The sequence below is a fragment of the Parasteatoda tepidariorum genome, chromosome 6, assembly GCF_982258835.1.
Source record: "Parasteatoda tepidariorum strain Cologne lab strain chromosome 6, Ptep-v5.0, whole genome shotgun sequence".
Classification (NCBI taxonomy): domain Eukaryota; kingdom Metazoa; phylum Arthropoda; class Arachnida; order Araneae; family Theridiidae; genus Parasteatoda; species Parasteatoda tepidariorum.
Window position 1 is genome coordinate 113,712,247 of NC_141760.1, and position 14,365 is coordinate 113,726,611.

Below are 14,365 nucleotides of genomic sequence, written 5' to 3' on the forward strand. Positions count from 1 at the left end.
GATTAATTAAAATAAAATCTAATTTTCCTGATTTAAAAAAAAAAAAAAATTCAGGAAACTCATCCTTATATCTGATATCCTGAGTAGAGACTGATGTCTAGAAGGGATATACAGAACAAAGTTCACATTAGGTTGGAGAGACAAAATTATAAACTATAGGGGAGAGTGGGGTCAATTGTAACAGGGTACGATTGTAACAGAGCAAAAATTTCGAGTGTCCGGTTCTAGATTTGGTTCCTAGGTGGCGCACAAGGTGTATTTAATAAATCTACATGCACACTCCTGCTGGCAACCATTTTTATGTACTTTTGAAAAAGTTACACAACAAAAGATATTTTCACGCGATGTAAGTGCTTTTTTTGGCATTAGAATATTATATTGTAACAAAGTAATTTTGTTTAAACAAAGAAAAATTATTATCCGAATATGTAAGTGGACACCTTAATTAACATTTAAAAAAAATTAGTTTTGTTAATAAACTAGCATTGCTTTTAACAAATGAAGCTGAAATGGCGTCTTGGGGACAATTGTAACAATAAGTAAAGGGACAATTGTAACAGCTGAAAATAAATAAACTTACGTTTACAAATCATTACTTAACTCTTTAAGAACCACCAATAGTTTCCTGTGTCATTTATATTATGTTGCATGTGCATTATTTTATTTGTCACCTTTCACAGCATAAATTAAAATTTTTAACCCCTTAAAGTTACAAGTTTAACCCTTTAGGTCTCTGCTCATTATTATTTTTACTCCTAATATATAACTACTATTTTGATCAATAAAAATACGTATATATCACAACTATGATAATATGTATAATTAACTATGTTTTAGTTGAATTTATGAACTGTTACAATTGACCCCGTAAGAGGGGATAATTGTAACAAGTGCACGACTGTCAAAAATTGTTAATAACTAATATAATAACATTTAAAATAATGTATTTACTTTTTTTTCTAGTAGAGGATAGTCTACTTTACTCGTCTGTCAATTAATACTAATAATATATTGGAAGTAAAAAATGTTACAATTGATCCCACTCTCCCCTATCATGATCGGAAATTAAAACGCTGTATCTATATTAGTAATATAAGTTTATAACAATATTGCTAATATATAGATTCTTTGCACAGATTTGGATAAGTGAGTATTAAAAAAATAAAAATCTGTGACTTCGGGAAAACAATGCAAAAAATTTTAAAATTATTTTCTTATTGTCTGTATGAATATTGAATTTATGTGACAAGTTATGTTTTGAATTATGAGGAAACCAGAGACGAAACTTATTCATTTTGCTCGGCAATGCTTTGAAATTGAATTAATACAAGTATCACGATATTTGATTTCTCGAACGTGTGAATACTAATAGGAACATTCACTTTTTAAATCGCACAAAAAACTAGATCATTTTTTTCACAAATTAATAAAAGGGAAAAGTGCCAAAAAATCATTCTCTTATTATATTTATATGCCACAATATATGAAGAAATAGTTCCCTAAATATTCAAAAAGTCACTATTTTTGAAGAAAAAAAAAGTCTTTAGACACTTTTTTTGCTTAAAAGAGCCGCCATAGTCACCTAGGAACAAAATAGGTGGCAAGTATAGTTTGTCTATGGTAATAACTCCCCCATACAAAGTCTGAGACCATCTGCTGCTATGGAAACAAGAATAGCACATCTGGAACAAGATAGCTTCTTTTCTCTCTAGGGCTAACACAATAGACTGGAGAAAAAGATTCCCCTTCTCCCGCCTACCAGAGCCAAAAACTTGTCTAAACAGTGACCCCCCACCCCTACTTGGGATAGTAATACCACTGTCACCGACACTGGACTAGACGAATTTTCAAGATCAGATAAAAAGATAATACCAAGTTTATCAGATTATATTATTTTTCTTTTATAAGTTAAAGCATACTGTATAAAAAACATTAAATATTTATTAATATGTGTAACTATTATGTGTACAATGGTTACACCTATAGAATTTTTACCAAAGTTTTGGGACACTTTAAGAGTTTAAGACAGTAAAACCAATGTATTCTGTCCAAAATCTTAATCCTGTTGTTCTCAGGGTGTGAAAATATGAGGCAAAATTGTGGCAGAGACTTAGATTAAATATGCAAACATGAAGCTACAGACGGATACATCCGAGCAATACAAAAATCTAGATAGGTCTCCAAAAAATTGAAACTTTAAATATGTAGTAGATCAAAGAATCCTACTCAATTAAAGATCTTTTTACATTTTTTAAGTCATAGTTAAATATTTATGTCATTCACTACTACATCAGATGAAGAAATGTAACGACAATTTAGCTGCTTTAATGAAAGACAGTTAAATTTTTAAGTTTTTCAAATGTGACATGGGATGAGATTAGCCAAAACGCAAAAAAGCTGAATTTCCACGATAGTAAATTTTACGCAAGCGCAACCCTTTAATAATAAATTCCAGACAGTTTAAGGTAATAAATAATGTCTTGACATTCAATTGTGTACTAATCTATTATTATAAAAACGATTACATTGATACTTAACATTTAGTGAAAATAAAATTACCAATTGAAAAAATAAAGCTGGAAATTATATTTTTCCTCAGTTCACATAAGAGACAATATCTACTTGAAAAACTACCTGGTTTTGCAAATTAAAAATACTGAGGATATAAATTAATATTTCATTTCTTTTAATAAATACTGTTATGTGATTTATAGCAAATATATCAGTAATATTACTTTTTAAATTATATTGGAAAAAAAAAACTTTAACAATGGACTGAATCATTATGTTCATATTATAGTGTGATCTAACTACAGCCCTCTGAAACATATCAATAACAGTGAAGTAGAAATATATAGTAACTCCTTAACATACAAAAATTGCTATTTTAGTTTGAAAAATTACATGACAATCAGCAACTGTTTAGATAATTGTTTTTTATTTGATAAGAATTTTGCATTTTATAGCATAAATAACAGCAATTATAAATAAAATTTTGATTAATTAACTCTTTAATTAACTCTTTTTCCCCCAATTTTTTTTTTAATTAAATCCCTTTTTAAGTGATTGCTTTTGTTTGCTTTATCTCTTATGTTTGCTATATTTAGTCGTTAGTCCATCTTCAAACATCTTGTGACAAATCCTATTTTTTCTTCTTTGCAAGCACAGAATAAGTTTTGAATATATTCCCTTCCAGTTTCTCTGATGTTGTAACACTTACATATACTAATAATCGTCGTTACAATCTTACGTTACGTCTTACAAGAATCGCGATAGTTGATCTTAAAATTGCGTGAATATGAATAACAATTATGGATTTTGAAATCACATGAATATGAAACTAGATATACGATTTTGAAAATGAGAAAATACAAACTGGGACATAGAAATTTTAAAATGCGTAAATACAAATCACGATTCATAATTTTTAGATAGCGTAAATACGAATCATGATGCGTAATTTTTAGATTGCATAAATAAGAATTATGAATTTTAAACTTGCGTGAATACGAATCGCTACATAAGTTTTTAAAAAGACGTAAATACGAATCACAATATCGGATTTTTAAATCTCGTAAATAAGAATCGCAACGTACAATATTCAAATCGCTTGAATAAGAATCGCAACACGCAAATATGAAAAGCTATGTTTGATATTAAAATCGTGTGAATAAGAATCAAAATATTAGCAGATTCCTGGCTTGGGACCTTTAAAAGGCTTGTCAGAAGCAGCGTCGTTTGAACTATGAAAATCGGATCTATCTGTAGGGCGGGTAAAAAATTCGGAAAATCTTATCAGCTGCGTGTAAAAGGGGTGAAAATAGGTAAAAATGAGAAAGGATTGGTAGATACGTTAGTTTGAATTTTCTGCTTCTCTTTGAAAATCGGTGAATTTTCTAAAAAAGCGGAATACTTATAAAAAAAAATGAAATTTTTAGAAAATCTGAATTTTTGATAAAAAAAAAAAAAAAAAGCTGAAATTTATGAGATAAAAGTGAAAAAAGCGGAAAAATCTCATCCCTGCATGGTTACAAAAATGACGCTCTGAGTGTTTTTTTGTTTTTTTAACCCCTTATTTCCGAAGCGTCACGAAAAAACATCAACATGCAAACTCCGGATAGGTGTTGTTTCGTGACTCTCCAGGTATATAAGGTGAGGAAGGTAGCTTTGCGGTTGTTGGGGTTCATTGGGGGAGGGGAGAAAATAGGATTGTCAGTTAACATCAATTAGTTCCCTCTCTATGCATTGTTGAAAAGTTTTCTCCTAAGGTTGCTATTCTTAACTTTAAAAATTGCAGGCACGGCTCTTAGAGAAAGCGCCAAACACCAAATTTTATCTTCTAATGCAAACTTCACGGAAAGACACTGTTTTAAATCAACAAATTGACGTATCCTGTGTTATAACGAAATGCTTCACAGCCCTTTTTTATAAAAAATAAATAAATAAATAAGTGTTTTTCAGAATTGATGTTAAAGTATTTACAATTATTTAATCAATAAGAATTTATAATTGTGTCAAATTACAATTAAAACTAAAACATAGCGTTTTTTTATTCTTCGCGGGAATTCCTAAGAGCTGCTATACTTGAATAATTCTTTTCTCTTAGCCACAAGAGTTTGTCATAGTGCAACCGTTAAGCAAACTTCGAATAATTATGGAACATATATTAATTTCTTCGGTTTAATAATTTTTCTTTGCATTAACACTTTAAATTTCAAAACGAAATTATAATATTTTTCATATCACATTATGAAATTTTATTTTTGAAGCAAAAAAAAAAGAACCATTTAATCAACGGCTATGTTCATTTGTGGCAATTTGACTTGTTAAAATAGTGCTAAATATAAGTATATATGAATTAAAAAATTTTTCTTTTAACTGAAATGTAAAATAAACTGTTGCCATATTGGATTTCCATGTCGAGTTTACTGACAAAATAGCCTAAACTGACGAAACTGTACTTCACTCTAACCACATTAAATATTCGCTATTCATAGGAATAAGAAAGTTGTTTAATTAATTCTGTCAAACATTGATTAAAATTTCTTTTACACTTGTTAAAATACATCCATGGTTAAAAAAAATGAATAAATAAAAGAAAGAATAAAAAAAAACACTTTTGTATTAGAAAAAAAAAAGCGTTTGTAATTAGCGCATACAGAAATTTGTTTGATATTTCAACTTAATTACCTAATACAATTGTTATTCTCAAGTCTTTGGAGGTTATGATGCTTGAGCAATTACCTTATACTTAATTTTTCTTATTAAAAAGTGGAATCAAATTTTAATTACATAGTTTTTCGCGGAATTTTTTTTCAAAACAATATATCTAGTACACAGAGGAAATGTAGTGTTTTATACGTACATATACGAATTAATGTGCTTTTGAGCAGGTACACAAGGAAACCTCAGGAACACTTACATAAAACTTTCGAATAGTCTTCGAATGATAAAGATCAATGCTTTATTGTTAAATAATAATACGCCGCATAAATCGATAAAGGAAAAAAAAAAAGATTGAAATTGAAAAAGGACTGATTTGTTGTTTTAGTTACTTTTTTAAATTTAAAAATGTATAACAACATTAAAACTTATATTTTTCATTATGATATGCGTCGTTATGTTACTCGATATTGATCGCGAATAAAGAAACTTAGACATTATCTTTTAATATTTTATGGTGCATAAAAATATTGAAAATACAATACATTAATGTCTACAAATTTATTTCAATGTAAGAAAAGATACGAATTTATTCTAAGGAATTTTCAGTATTTCTACTTTTTTCAATATCTTTTTCGTTTATTTTTGTTCAGAAAATGTTTAGAAATAGACGACCTAACGAATTTTCGAAAATGTTTGAAAGCCTTTCATTTGTCATACAAAAATCAAGTTTTTATCGATCAAAATACTACTTTAATTTCTCATTGATTCTCAACCTCATTGATATCAAACCGTTTTAATGTTATTCAAAATGCTAATGATTAATGTTAATATTTTACTAACTTTAAATATTTTCTTTTTCTTAATTATGCGTAATAATTTTTTTTCTTCATAAAAATCATTCAGTGTTCTATTTCAAATTTATATTACTGTGGTAGTACTCCCTTAGGAATATTTCTTTTTTTCGCGGCAAGGAAAAGACTAATGTTTGTAAGTATTCTGAGTAAGGATTTACACAATACGGTTGTCCACTATTTGCTTTACATAGAAAAATTTCACAAAGCTTTTTGACTCCTCTTCACCACAGGGCATCTAAACTATCCTACTAACCCACAGTTACCAGAGGCAGAAATTCTTTCAATACTTGTCTATTCCTTCTTCATTGTTACTTGTGGAATTACAATAGCTGCGGAAAGGCATTGTAAGGTATTGCACACAGTAAACGTCACCAAAGAAAAATACACAAAATTCAAACACTTCATTTTCTGTTGTTTTTTTTTTTTTAAATTCAAGAAAAAATTATACTATATTTTTTTTTTCTGGTAGAGAGAGATTAACGATCATCGTAAAAAATAAGGAAAAAACACGGAACACCTTGAGAAAAATATATAGATAAAACTGATATTGGAGGAAAAAAAGTTAGAGAAATTCATATTCAAACATTGTCACACCAAAAGGTCGTGCAATTTTCATCAGATTTATAAATATAATATTAACTAAGTACTGTTGGTTTTTCTATGGTGATAAAATTAAAGATATCTAGCCTTTTTTCTATTACACTTTTTCTATTGTATTTAATTAGTTTCTTTTAGTAAATAATGTCTAATAATTCAACTGTTAGTCTCTCTCTCTTTAAACAATAACATGAGTTAATTAAATTTTAATTGTTTTAATTAGGGGAAAATAATATATACTTCAATTTATTAAGTGCAAATTTTTCATGCATTTTCAATTTCATATATACCTTCTCTGATCGACTACGTACCCTAGTTTATGGTGTTTCCCATAGATTTAAGAAAAAAAATAGAAAATTTTTTTATCCACACATAAAAAAAAATATAATTAAGTAAGTAAATAATTAAGCAGAGACATATAAGCTAATACTTAAAAATTAAAAGATTTTAAATATTGTGGGCATTTTTTTTTTTTTTTTTTGCTGGCAGCCAATCTTAAAACAGATGAAACAATATTTAGAATATTTAATGAAGATTTTGAAAACAGAACTTTTAAGGAATTTAAAATACTTGTTCAAAAAAATCTAATTGCGCAGAAATTATAATTTAAAACTTTAAAGATTTCAATGACATAAGAAATTACATTGTATAGTGATATTTAAATTTTAAATCACTTCACAAGATCAACCATTAAATAAATGTAAGCATATTCTTAAAATAAATTTATTTCAATGGTACCATTCAATTTAAATTAATTCAAAACAATTTATTCAAAATCTGATGATTAATATTGGTAGACATAAGAAAACTCTATCATATTTTATGTAATCAAATCTTCTTTTTTTTTCTTAAAGAAAATTCTTAAAAAGAAAACAATAGTTGTTTTGCTGCCTTTTCAGCTTTTTTTTCTCCTTTTTAAATTTTCTTTTTTTTTTCTAATAACGCAATTGGAAACAGTTACCCAAGTTTTTTGTTCTGTTTCGATTTTAGCAATTTTAATAAATTTCAAATTTTGTCAATAAATTAATCATTTGAATACAATTTGAAAAAGACTTTAGTCCTAGTCAGTCATAATTTTCCTTTTATTTTCTTTTGAATAACCTCTTTGTCTATGCATGCTTAAATTAAAAAATAAATAAAAATCAACTGTTTCACGAGGGAGGAAACGAAGGGGACTAAGTCTAGTAATTTTCGTTATGAATGAATATGGTCTGCCTTTTTTCTATGTGTTCTAATTTAGGAGAAAGTGCAATAATTTTTCTTCTTATATGAGGAATGGATGAAAATTCTAAAAAATCGTTTCTATTTCAAAAATATTTTGAAAGTTTGATTGTTCTAGACGACGTATAAAAGTATTTACTGTTAGCCTGCAAGAACGAGTGGGAATAATTTTATGACACCATGCATTCTATAAGTTCGTATTCCTGAAAAACTAGGAAAGAAACCTTTTCATCCCTTTCTTATTCGTAGCTTCCTCTATCTATCTTATTCTGTACTTATCTACCTTTTGTGAGTAATTAAAATGACATTTGGGCATTTTCCTTCATCACCAATAGACGTTTTATCATTTCCCCAAATATCTTCCAGTTTGTTCGACCAATTATTTTATTTTTTGGTGGTTGCTGAGTTCAGTGCATTATTTTTTGCTCCCAACTGAATTTTCTTGAATTTGTATACAATGTTCACGAAAAGTTTTGCCGCAATACTTACAAGAACTGAGCTATCTAATAAACATCCACAATTTGTACCTAAGACGCTACCTATCTGTGAATGAAAATCAAAAACCTTGCTATGTCATTGATTAGAATCACTAACTACGCGTTCAAATATTAAACGATTTTCGCCTGGAATCAACCAAAGTATAAAATAAAAACTTCTAGAAGTTTTCTAGACTAACAATTTGAGCCTTATTTTTTTTTTCCGCCCCAAAACGTATGATTTCTGTCTGTAACTATTGTCTCCAATATAGCAAAATATAAAAAAAAAAATATTATATACAAACATGTCTGCATTAAAACAATCATATCGAGTATAATATAATAATTTATATTCAAATTATCAGTGAAGTAAATATTATGCTTTAAATTTTATTGCGAAAAAAAACAATGGTACACGTTTCAAATAATTTAGCAATAATTATTCAAAGTAAGTCTAAGACTAAAAGGTGATATATTTCTATAAAAAAAATTAAAATTTTTTTTTGCAACGTATAAATGAAATTCATTTTGCGTCAATCAAATTTTGAATCGCACAATACTTTGGCTAGAGTTGAATAGAAAATATGGCTTAACTTGATGTTTCTTTGCGGTTGTAGCAAATTTAATCTTGCACTGATTTTTCTGACATTGCATGTATCTCTTCTTATTTTGTTTTAAGAAATTAGAAATGTTTTTACCTCATTAATTAAATTTAAAAAAAAAAAATTATTCAGTGTGTTTATTTATTATTATTATTTTCTTTCAAGATTTAAGTTATTTTAATGCTATTAACCATGCAACATACTACTATTTCTATTTATTAAAATTATTCACGTTAATATTGAAAAAAAGAACATAAATGAAACATTTTACTTTTAAAAAAACTCAACTATCAACAGGCTTTATTTAAAATGTTAATATAACGGAATGGATATTATCACCTTCCCGCTTCCTGCTCCAATGTGCTGTTTACTTTATTCATTTATTTAATATTTTAAAAAACTGAGTGTGATAAAAAATACTTTTAAAATTTAGAAAAAGCCTTCCAAATTATTAAAATTAATCAGATAGTATCCTTAATTGTATTAATTTCTTTATCCTTTATACTTTTTTTCTATAGAGAAAATTTAAAAACAACTGAATTACTTTAGTTCTGTTTTATATAAACTTTTGTTTCTGCAACAATAAACAATGCTTTGCACCTATGTGACTTATTAAAGCATTCTAACGTAAGAAATAAATAAGAAAAAGATAATTAAATAGATAAATTAATAACATTTGTAAAATTACGACAGTAATTATTTTTTTAAAAAAATTATCTAGGGCGAAATGTTTCTAAAAATATACGAGCAAGAAGGATTCAAATACAGTTTCCGTTTTATTTATTTCTTTTTTTTTTTTTCGGAGAAGGAGGCCAGCACACCTTGATCGAAGAATATAGTGGTGTCAATCGCTATACAAAAGGGAAAGAATTCCCGATGTGTGTTGTGAATGATTGAGCCGGTTGGAAAGGGTACTGAGTTGAGGCGTGTAAGACGAATACCTGCTGCGTAATGAGAATATAATAATATACTATACAAAACACTTCTTGACATAAGATAGTAAAAGCTAAAATTTATTTTACTTTGGCCATTTTTGCTGAAAAGGATTGCAACCAGCAAGAAACATTTTCTTTGAAAAATAACAGTTGGGCTTCATTTAACCATGAAGAAATAACCACATTCTTTAATTTATTGTTGAACGTTTACTCAAACAAATTCCGATTCGACGTCAAAAGTGGTTATTGGGAGAAAAAAAAGAATCTGTAACTAGACTTGTATTTTAAAACTTAGACTAAATAATATACTTTCAAACTACAAAAGAAAATTCTTTTATTTTTATTAAAAAATCAATTTAAGGAATTCTAACAACTTTGAAATTCTCCATTATCAAATATTAATGTCAACAAATTGCTTAATATTACACTTATACCGTTAAAAGTAAATTATGCCTGATAATTATATACAAATTAGCTAAAATGATAGTATTCTATTTTTTCACAGATTTCTTTTCACTGAAAAAAAAAAAAGATACTAAACAGACTAATCCATCTTTCTGATTCTTCAATCATAAACTAACCATATATCTATAATAATACACACAAATAAAATGTGATAACTTGTGGCCACCAGATGCGGGAATAGTTTTTGTTATAATTTAATTTAAAGTTAATGAAGCCGATGACACTATCCGAATGTTCTTGCCTACAAGATAGCGAGCACGTTATGTAAAGGCTTAGTTCTTAAAGATGAAAACGCAGGTCTTGATATCATTCAGTTTTATTACTAATTTATTGAACAATATAAGATGTGCTCTGCATTAAAATGCTGCTCTAAATATTATCACTCAAAATTTAATAATTTTGAGTGATGATTCTATTTAATGAAAAGAAATAATATTTTTGTCTTAAGAGGTCCACTTAGAATATGCATATTATTTCGTATAACTATTGATTTCTATGAAAAATTCAATACACAGGTGATTCCTCAGAATGAAAATAAATATTTTTCAAAATATTGTTGTCAGAAAGGAAAAGATAATTTGGAATATATGGCCTTCATAGATCAGTAAAGAGAAAGATTGAAACTTATACCTTTAATTATTATGCCTTTCTATTACTCTCTCAGAATTTAATTATGGGGATCAAAAAGTATTACTCAAATAGTATAAAATTTGTTTACACTAAGATAATTTGGTTGAAAATAAGTGAAAAATATTATATTTAGCATTTTAATAATTTATGGTTATGAAATAGAGCGTGAAACACCCATATCTTTTTCTGAGTTAGATAAAATCCTCCAAACACAGATCACTTGCAAACATTATATATATATTTTTTTAAAGTTTGCCTTTATTTTCACACACAGTTATTTTGATCTAAAAGAAACAATTTTCTTTAATTTTCAATTTTTACAATTTCTTTAATTTTGAAAATCAATTTCGGATAACTTTTTTACATGTATGAAAATAAAATTTTTGTTCAAATTATTATATTCATATTTCATATTTTAGTATAAATATAATTCTGATAATCTAACAGAGTTTTTTAGAAACTATCATACTGTTTATTACAATTAAAAAATACTGAAATAAGTTATAGATGGTAATTTGAGTGCAAGAAAAAGTATATATAAAAGGAACACCGGTGTCTCATCTTCGTCAAACGGTTAAAAAATAAAATCTAGTATTTTTTAGGGACTGTTCAACTGATCATTTCGAGCCATGGGTATTGTCATTTATAAAACTAAGATAGCTAAATCGTTCAGATTCTGCAAAATATTAATCTTTAAACTTTAATCTTTAAGATTGAGCAAAATTTTATAATTTAATCTTTAAGATTCTGAAAAATTTAATGCAATATACTATTAAAAAACTATTTAATAAAAATCTCCATTTAATAAAAAATAATAGATTATTCAAATTATTTTTAAGTTAAATAAAATTTGAGTAAAGAAGTCTCGAGATTCGATGTCGGAAGTGGTAAAACAGAGAAATTTGTGAGGTATGGGATACATATTATTTAAAGCTAAATTAATTATTCAAGAATTATTTGAAATAATGCAATGTAATAAAAAATTTATTGAAGAGCAATTTTTATCTAAACTTTTTACATTTCATGATTTTGTGAAAAAAATCGAGTAAAAAAAAAACAATAGAAAAGATGTAAAAAGAAAACAAAAAAAGAAGGAAGGAAACTTTTACAATTCTAGTTATTCGTCGCCAAAAAAGTGCTGAACTAACGTTTTGGTAAATGGGGTGTTTTAAACTTATCCAACAATTTGTTGCTGCATGCATTTTTTCCCCACTTGACTGAGTTTCAATGAAGAGAAAGGAGAATCATTTACACCCCTTTTACTTATCTCACTGGGTGGGAACCGTGGTCGAGTTCAAGTGAAAAACCTTCCTTCTGAAAACTGCCGTAACAGGGGAACTCAAAATCTCAGACCCTACCGGAATGAAAGAGTTAAACGAAAATAACACTATGTCGAAATAAATATTACTCAATCTTGGAAATTAAACTAAAGGAAAATGCTATTTGAAAAAGTAATCGTTTTTTGAAGTAGCAAAATAATAAAAATTAAGAAGCGTATAATTATACAGATTATTACAATTGCTAATAAAGTATAACAATTTTGGTTAATTTGCGAGTCATTAAATGAAACATTAGTGATTATAAAATAGCATTAACTGCTCTATAAGTTACGAAATCAGACATAAAAGTATCCTTTTTTTTTGTTGAATTTCTAAAACTCACATTTTGGATTAGCAATAATCTGGGAAATATAAATTCAATAGTTTAAGCAGGAAAGCTAAAAAAAAGTGTGAACCCCTTAATTCATTAACGCCCAAATTTTCTCTACTTAATATATTTTAATGAATCTTTCAAATCTTATTTATTTTGTCTGAATAAGAGTTTAAAACTTAAAATTTAAGCATAATTTGAATTAATTTTAAAATTATTGCATTGAGCTCTTGAAGAAAATTACAAAAATTTAAAAAAACACCTAAAAGGAGAAAAAAGTTCCTAAAATAACGGATATATTGTTTAAAATATGTCTGATATTTCCTAGCAAATGAAATAAAATTCATAGCAAATCAAATAATTCAAAGCAAATCAAATAATTCAGATGTATTTAGTTTATTCCAAAAATAATTGACTTTAAATTAAAAATATTAACTTCCTGGCTTTTTCATTTTCCAGTTTATTTTTCATCTGAGTATACTAGGACAGTCACCAAAATTAAAAAAAGCAAGCCTCTCACAGAGACATAAGTAAGCTTTTCTTCTGTTATCTGTTCAATATTAGATGGCTAAATATATGGCTCATCATTAATTTGGAAGTATTTGAGATGCAACAACATCCTCAAGAATATTCATAGAAAAGATCAGTATAATTAATGTTATTGTGATGTCATAATTAATGTCATGAAATTACTAAAATATTTCTTGTGAACTTCGTTAAAATTTTTTTCTCCTTTTAACTCTGAAATGTAAACTAATTATAATAAAAGGCTAAGAAATAGAAGTTCTATCACTTTTTCTTTTTTATTTGTAGTGACAAGTAGTTCTGGTATGATAACAACAAATGAAAAGGAACAATTCCGGCACTGCTGAAATAGAACACACGAAGAGAAAGATATTTTGTTGCCGTTGAACATAAAAAATTCGAAAATGGTTTCTCCTATCTTCCAAATATATATAAACTTATAAATACAGATTTTATATAAATGATAAATAGGTTTAAGAAGCATTAAATTTTACTCAAAAATGATAATTAGTTGCATATTAGATAAAAATTTTTTTTTATTTAAATCAGTGACATTTAAAAAAAAAATCCAAGTGGCTTAAATTATGATTTTTCCTCTTTCAATGCCTATTCATGTTAAATAATTCCTTGTTAACAATGCTTGATATTTCCGATCTATACTGAAATAAATACAATAATGTTATCTTTTTAACATATTAATAACTTGCACAATCATATATTTTAAATAGGCGCTAAGAAAAGATGTTGGTGCATGCAAAAGTCTAATTCAGACATGTATTCTTTAATCCAACATGCTAAGCAGGACATTATGAAAAAATGTTGAAATTTTTTAAGCACTGGGAGATTCTGAATAACACACAAAAATAATGGGTTAGCGTTATTTTTAAAAAAATATCTATATATGTATGCATATAGACAAATTTATTAAAGAAAATTATTTAGAGTCAGATAATAATAAATAATCCCCTCGAATACGAGAACAAACAGGTATGAAAGTTACAACAATAAATTTAACATGTTAAGCAACATACCGAGCTGGTTCCAAGAGTTCTTTAGCAGTTACACCATCTCTGTACTTTAACTTGATCAATGCCAATTCAGTCATAATGAAAGGTATCAAATACACATCATCTTTAACTCACTTTTCAAACTTACAAAAACAAGTGCTGCCTAATTCTACAGATTGTGAAACATCTTTATTCTATTGCCATTAAATATCTGCAAAATAAAGTTTCAGGGATTGT

At 27.0% G+C, this 14,365-nt stretch overlaps 1 protein-coding gene and 1 long non-coding RNA gene across 17 annotated transcripts in view; one reads left to right on the forward strand and one right to left on the reverse strand.

The window, feature by feature from the left end:
- The window catches only part of LOC147808299 (uncharacterized), a 36,777-nt gene extending 23,150 nt beyond the window's left edge, over positions 1-13,627 (forward strand). The window contains exon 3 of the long non-coding RNA XR_015434827.1: positions 13,410-13,627. This is a non-coding gene — a long non-coding RNA (uncharacterized LOC147808299). The remainder of the gene's footprint in view (positions 1-13,409) is intronic.
- The window catches only part of LOC147808298 (disheveled-associated activator of morphogenesis 2-like), a 71,276-nt gene that overhangs the window by 35,384 nt on the left and 21,527 nt on the right, over positions 1-14,365 (reverse strand). For 15 of the 16 annotated variants that reach the window (XR_015434825.1, XR_015434826.1, XM_087166485.1 and 12 more), the window contains one exon: positions 14,153-14,339. The gene's annotated coding sequence lies outside the window, so the exon portion shown is untranslated. Of the gene's footprint in view, positions 1-1,582; positions 2,196-14,152; positions 14,340-14,365 lie in introns of those variants that run through there. The other variant, XM_087166481.1, reaches the window with a different exon arrangement.